A 7,170-nucleotide genomic window follows, 5' to 3' on the forward strand; every position below is an offset into this window, starting at 1 on the left:
CTGGAGGTCTTCAAAACCCGCCTGGATGCCACCCTGTGCCACATGCTCTAGGTGTGCCTGCTTGAGCAGGAAGGTTGGACTAGATGATCTGTAGAGGTCCCTTCCAACCTTAAATAAATATTCTGAAATACTACACAGGTATGTACATATATATGTATATTCACACCAGTTCTTAGAATCATAGAATGCTTAAGGTTGGAAGGGTCCTCAGAGGTCATCTAGTCCAACCCCCCTGCTCACGCAGGGCTAAACATTATTTTATAGTCAAATTAAAAAAAAATTAAATTCTAATCCTTTTTTTTTTTCAAACTTTTATATCCCAATTAACCCTGTGGTATGAATCAAATGTTGTGAACTACAAAGAAGACAGTGCTTCTTTTATTTATATATTGTCTACCTCATTTCAAACACAGCATATTCACTTAACTTCATTATGGGAATAGTTAATCATGGCTAGAATAATCTCTTACAGGGAAATAAATTATTTTAACAAAATGGTGCATTTCCTCCAATTTTATTTTTAGACAAGAAAGATCTAAGACATTCAGTTAAAAACTAGCATTGACTCAACAGACATACCCATAGTGCGATGGTTATTGACTTGTCACACGTAACTAGAGTGCTCTTTTGATTAAATTATGAACTTCTTAACTTATAATTAACTTGGAGGAAAATACACTTTATCAGGGAAGATCCCTCAGTCCCTCAAGGGATGTCCAAAGAAGGCTTTATGCAGTGGAGATACTGGTTACCTTGAATTTATGGTCAAATATCTAGTTATTGTTCTGAAATGAGTTACAATTGTTGCACTCAATTATTCTCATTCATTTAAAGCCCAGTCTATAATGGCATAGAAACTATGATGCCTTTTTTTGATGTGGTGGGTGGAGCCTGTGGGAAGATTTAGCTTATTCTAAAKTAATCACTTAGCGGCAAGTGCCCTGAACCACTTTTAAACTTTCAACGACTACAATGGCTACATTGCCATGGACTGTAATGGAAGTCTTTATTGACACCACGTATATTGTACTAGGATATTACAGAATCACAGAATATCACAGAATATTCAAGGTTGGAAGGGACCTCTAGAGATCATCTAGTCCAACCTTCCTGCTCAAGCAGGCACACCTACAGCATGTGGCATAGGGTGGCATCCAGGTGGGTTTGGAAGACCTCCAGAGAAGGAGACTCCACAACCTCCCTGGGCAGCCTGTTCCACTGCTCTGTCACCCTAACAGTAAAGAAGTTGCTCCTCATCTGCAGACGGAACTTCCTGTGCTCCAGCTTGTGGCCATTACCCCTCGTCCTATCGCTGGCCACCAATGAGAAGAGCTTGTCCCCTTCCTCCCTGCATTCTCCCTTCCTGAACTTATACACATTAATCAGATCCCCTCTCAGCCTTCTCTTCTCCAGAGAAAACAGGCTCAGCTCACTCAGTCTCTCTTCATACGAGATGTTCCATTCCCTTAATCATCCGGGTTGCCCTTCTCTGGACCCTCTCCAGAAGCTCCACGTCCCTCTTATACTGGGGTGCCCAGAACTGAACACAGTACTCCAGGTGCGGCCTCACCAGAGCTGAGKAGAGGGGCAGAATCACCTCCCTTGACCTGCTGGCAACACTCCTCCTGATGCAGCCAGGATCCCATTGGCCTTCTTGGCCACGAGGGCACACTGCTGACTCATGGTTAACTTAGTGTCAACCAGGACTCCCAGGTCCCTCTCCGTGGAGCTGCTTTTCAGCAGGTCGACCCCTAATCTGTACTGGTGCTTGGGGTTATTCCTCCCCAGGTGCAGGACCCTGCACTTATCCTTATTGAACCTCATGAGGTTCCTCTCTGCCCAATATTGGACATCAGTGTACATGTAAGCACTTACATAACTCAGTTTAGGTTCCTTGATCTCAGATTGATTCTTCCTATTGATCATCAAGTAATTAAAGCATGGCATATGCATCTAAGAATATCCAGCAAAATATTTCTGTGAATGCTCAGGTGTAAACATCTGGCTCAAAAAAAATACAGCTATATTCAACTGCCTTTACTTCTTGGGCTGAATTCTAATATGTTTTTCCCCTTATTGTCTGATTGAAATTTGAGTAGCAGGGTCCCAATACAGTTATTTGAACACCTTCTAAAAATAAGAAATTCGTAATGTCTTTTTTTATTATTATTTTCTTATAGATTCACATAGGCTTAATAAAATCCAAGTTGGAGTCTATCCTTCGGAATCTGAAACAAAATTTTAGATGGACTGCACTGTATTTTGCATCAGGTGCAATGAAACAGTCACCTGGGAATACATGAACCCAATCCAATTGAAAAACAATAAARGGAAGGACCAGAATGTCTGTCATAGATAAAATCTAATAACATGAGGTCAGTAATACACCTGGGAACGCAAAATATCTTCTCCTTGAGGCAAGATGGCAGTGAAAGAATCATACAGCATAGAATTAGTCTGAAATGTGCCAGTTCCAAATGAACATTATTGGGTTGCTGATTCAATAAGCAAAGTGTAAGAATACTTGCTGAAGTTGTAGAATGAACCATCAGATTAATTGTAGCCTTGCCACCACGAGTTACCAACAATAGACTGGACCAAGTAGCCCACCACATGGCAGTTTTAACCTTCTTGAAGGGCTATGAATTATTGTGAGGCTTGGATGGAGGCAGCTCCAGTACGGTTGCTATGTATAAACTGAGCTAGAAATTAGTCAGCTATCTGTGTTATGCCTTACGACAATCTTCATAGCAGGAGCCTGGAACACAGGCTACGATGTCCTCCAAAGAGAATACCTTCTTAAAGAAGGTAGCTTAAAGAAGATGTTTCTGAAATCAAAATTCAAGTAGATTTGATTCCCCTCCACTCCCACTTTCTAATAGTACTCATCCCGAAGGGCCATCTTGTATTGTTCCTGTACAGCAGTTCCTGGCAGTCCATTTTTCCAAATCTTTGAGTGGGCAGCACAACCATCTGGTCTATCAACCATTCCCCCCAGTTTTGTATCTCTTACAAACTTGCTGAGGGTGCACTGTGTCCCATCATCTAGTTAATTAATTGAGAGGTTAAACTGTGGTGCCCTCAGTATTAAGCCTTGGGATACAAGATGTGTGAATAGTCTCCACATGGCCTTCATGCTGCTGATCACGATTCCTCAAACCCAGCAGTTCGCTCAGTTCTCAGTCCACTTTATCTCTCTACTTATCTAAACCAGACTTCTCTGTTTTCTTTGAAGATGTTATGGGAGACAGCACTGAAAAGCTTACTGAAGTTAAGATGAACAACATCCACCGCTCTCCTTTTATTCACTGAGCCAGTCATTTCATTAAAGAAGGTTACCAGTTTTGTCAAACAGGATTTCCTCATCATAAATCCATGCTGATTACTTTTGATAACATTCATGCCCTTCATATGTTTAGAAGCGGTTTCCAGGATTATTTTCACAACCACCTTCTCTGGGGCTGAGGAGAAGTTCCCTAGATTCTCCTTCTTGCCTGTCTTGCAGACATGAGTAACATTTTCTTTTGTTCAGTACTAAGGAATCTTTCCCAGCTCCTATTACCTTTCAAAAGTAAGCAAGAGCAGCATCCCAATGACATTGGCCAGTTCTCTCAGCACTCATGGCTCCATGCTGTCAGACAGACTTGTGTCTGGCCAGTTTGCTCAAGTGTTCCCTATCTGATCCCCCTCCACAGAGGGTAGGAGGGCCTTGCTCTAAACTTTTCATCTGCTCTCAGGAGGCTGGTTACCTGAAGCCTAGTCTTTCAAACAAAGCTTAGGGAGAAGAAAACATTGAGTACCTTGAACTTTTCCTTGTCCTTTCTCACTAGGCACTCAGTCCCATGCAGCAGAGGACCCACATTTTCCCTAGTATGCTTTGGCTGCTGATACCTGTAGAAGTCTTTTCTGCTTTCCTTCAAGTCCCTCACCAGATTCAACTCCAGCTGGGATTTGACTTTCCTCTCTCCATCTCCAAATGCTTGGACAGTCTTGCTATATTCCTCCTTGTCTTCTGTCTATGCTTCCACCTCTTGTACACTTCCATTTTGTGACTAAATTTACGCAGGAGTTCCTTGTTCATCCATGTAGACCTCCTACCACCTTTGCTTGATTTCTCATCATCAAAGTGGACCATCTTTGAGGTTGGAGGAGGTGATCCTTGAAAATAAACCAACTGCTTTGGATAACTCTTTCATCCAGGCAAAACCCCTTTCTTGGGATCCTCTTGGATTTTTCCAAACAGACTCCAACAGGCCAGTGTCTGGTTTCCTGAAGCCCAGGGTTGTGATACCTCTTTTTGCTTTTTTCCCTCCTTGCTGGATCCTGAACTCCACATGAGATCAAGGTCATTGCAATGAAAACTTTCCCCAGCCTTCACATCCCCAAGTTCTTCCTAGTTCTTCTCCTAGCAGGGCATCTCCACTCATCACTTCCTCCAGTTGCTGTGTAAGAAAATGGTCATAAGTACACTCCAGAAACATCCTGGATTGCTTGTGCCCTGCTGTAGATTGCTTGTGCTCTGCCAGCAGATATTGAAATAACTGAAGTTCCCCATGAAGACCAGGACCTGCAAAAGTGAGACTTCTTCCATTTCTTTGCAGAAGGCCTCAATAGGTAAGGATGATTCTCCTTACAAGGGAAAAAGGCATTCAGGAATGAATTGAGTTTGTTGAACAGGTTCATCTATGTTATTTAGGTTGTTATGGAGTAGGAGTCTTACAATAGTTGCCATTTATAGAATAAACCAAGCAGTTTATTCACAAAGAGCTGTCAGCTGCAATCCTCTTGATTTGTCTCCTGCTGAACCATTCTCATATGGTATGATATGCCCAGTGAATTCCCCTAGAGAGCTTTATTGTGCTTGGCTAGACTATACAATAACAACTGATGAAATAATTTATATCCATAGGACCYGAGCCTATGTGATTCTTGATGTTTTATGGAAGACATGAAGTGTCCTCAGTGCCTTGTGGAGTTTTGGCATTTCTAGGTATCTAGTTCACAGTCTTATAATACACCGGCTAATAGGCTGAATTAATCAGATGATTGGTGCAAAGAGCTTATAGGGTAGTTTATACCGTGGTCAGGTCGTACTCCAGTGTCAGTACATTCTGCTTCTGAAGAGGCAGAAACGCAGTCACGCACAAGGAGATGCTTAATTGTGCTATTCCTCTTCATGAGCACAGAAGTGAGCTGTGCAGCAGAGTGAGAGCTCTGAAGTCCTACAGTATGCTGGGCAGCCTATCAATGTAAAATGTCACTTTTAATAACTGGTAAAGTAGGTAAGGAATCACCTGCTGTTAAGTCCGCAGTAGTCCCCTTTCTCTGCTCGTTCAGATGTGTGTTTCTCTTTCTAATGACTCTCTATGGCACGCAACAGCCAGGTTTGCCAAACAGCCAACAGAAYACATCTTGAAGGGATATATCAAGGTTTTTCTTCAAGTAATTCTTTTCCAGGAAAAATTAAATGCTCACTTGGGACTCAGACAGTGAGAAGAGGGAGTCCTGATAAACTGCTTAGGCCTTATCTCAGCCATAGATGCTGCTATATCCAACACAGGCAGCACTGGAAAAAAGAGCAGAGACTTCAGCTGGCCTTGCAGCATCTAGTTCTGGGTTCATTACACAGCCACTAATGGCTAAATCTCCATCAAAGCTGCATCTGCAGATGATGAGAATCATGTCCCCTGGATTGTTAACATGAGTTGGAGTATGGGAGTGCTACATATCCCAGAAGGATCCATTTGGCTTTCATGCTGTTACAGGCAGTCTGTCTTCTGCCACCTCTGTGGTACCTTGAGCATGCATGACCATCAAACAACACGCTGGAAGATCAGTACTATTAGGTTCCTATTTCCAAGGCCCCAATGACAGTTTTTGTATAGAAAATACTAGCCCAAAGGAAGCSCTAACCAGCAATGTGTCTAAAAAAAGAAAAAGGAAAAAAAGGAAAAAAGGAAGACAGGCTATCAACATTTATCATATATGCTAAGAAAAYAGCATATTAGCATATGCATATTAGCATATTAGAAAATAGCTAAGGAAAGAGCATAAAAATGCTTGTTTTTTTAAAAAAAACTTCAGTCTTGAAAACAGCTGCAAAGTAGACACTGATTGTAGGTTTCTGGGCAGGATGTTTAAAAAATTTCTGCTGTCTGTGAGCATATGTATACCCAAACAGGGAGGGCCACATCATACCCTCCTACTCATAAAGACTGATGGCTTCTCACCTGAATAGTTTCACTGAAATCGGTGTCACTGCTCAGGGAGTCAGGGTTTGCTCATTATAAGTAATATTTATCTGCCCCAAAATAATAAAAAATATAGAAAAAATATTGAAATTATAGAAAATAAATATGTATAGCTTGCTTCCAGAACTTCCATCCTAGTTTCTTTCCTTCTTCCATTGACAATTTAATATTAGCAGAAATTCACCCTAGATTCCTGAAGAATTTTCCATGGTTACTTAGGATTCAGAAATACCTTTGGAGGCTGTGGTACCCAGTCATTAACTTACTGTGTCTTATTAGAGACAAGCTCTCAATATTAAGATGCAAGAGCATAACATGCAAGTGAAATACAGCATGAATAATGACCTAGTTTASAGAATTTCTAAATAAGCAGCAACTCTCCCCTGTTACTGATTGCAGAGTGGCAGAGACACACTGAACTGCATACCTATTACCTTTTTGGGGACATATCACATTACTATTCATAGGAGCAACCAAAACATTGCTTCCTTCAAGAGAAAGGTCAAGAAAGAAATGAATTGTTTTATGATCATAGAGATGAAGGTTTTTAAAAAATATATTCTATCTTTTTTTCCTAAAGAAAGAATAGTGATTCTGGACATTTTAGCACAGAAGTATGCTAGTGCTTACTGTTAATAAAAAGAATCATTTCTTGCTGAAAATTAAGGGTGAATTRTCATGACATTTCACCTGCATAAAGAGGTATGTCCAAGGTCTGATTATATGTCCATATTGTCACTTGTGACAGCAACTTTTAGTCATAGCACAGCAAGGCCCAAAAATCTGTCATACTGGTGCTCAATCAGAACCAGGATTTCATTTTGAATTAATAGAAACTAAAACCCCTGTGTTTCTCCAGGTTTAACATCTCCTTGTCCTATATAGACTAGGTAACCGCCTGTTCACCTGCTGGAAAGCA

The sequence above is a fragment of the Nothoprocta perdicaria genome, unplaced genomic scaffold (genome assembly GCF_003342845.1).
Source record: "Nothoprocta perdicaria isolate Ctin4 unplaced genomic scaffold, notPer1 scaffold_352, whole genome shotgun sequence".
Classification (NCBI taxonomy): Eukaryota; Metazoa; Chordata; class Aves; order Tinamiformes; family Tinamidae; genus Nothoprocta; species Nothoprocta perdicaria.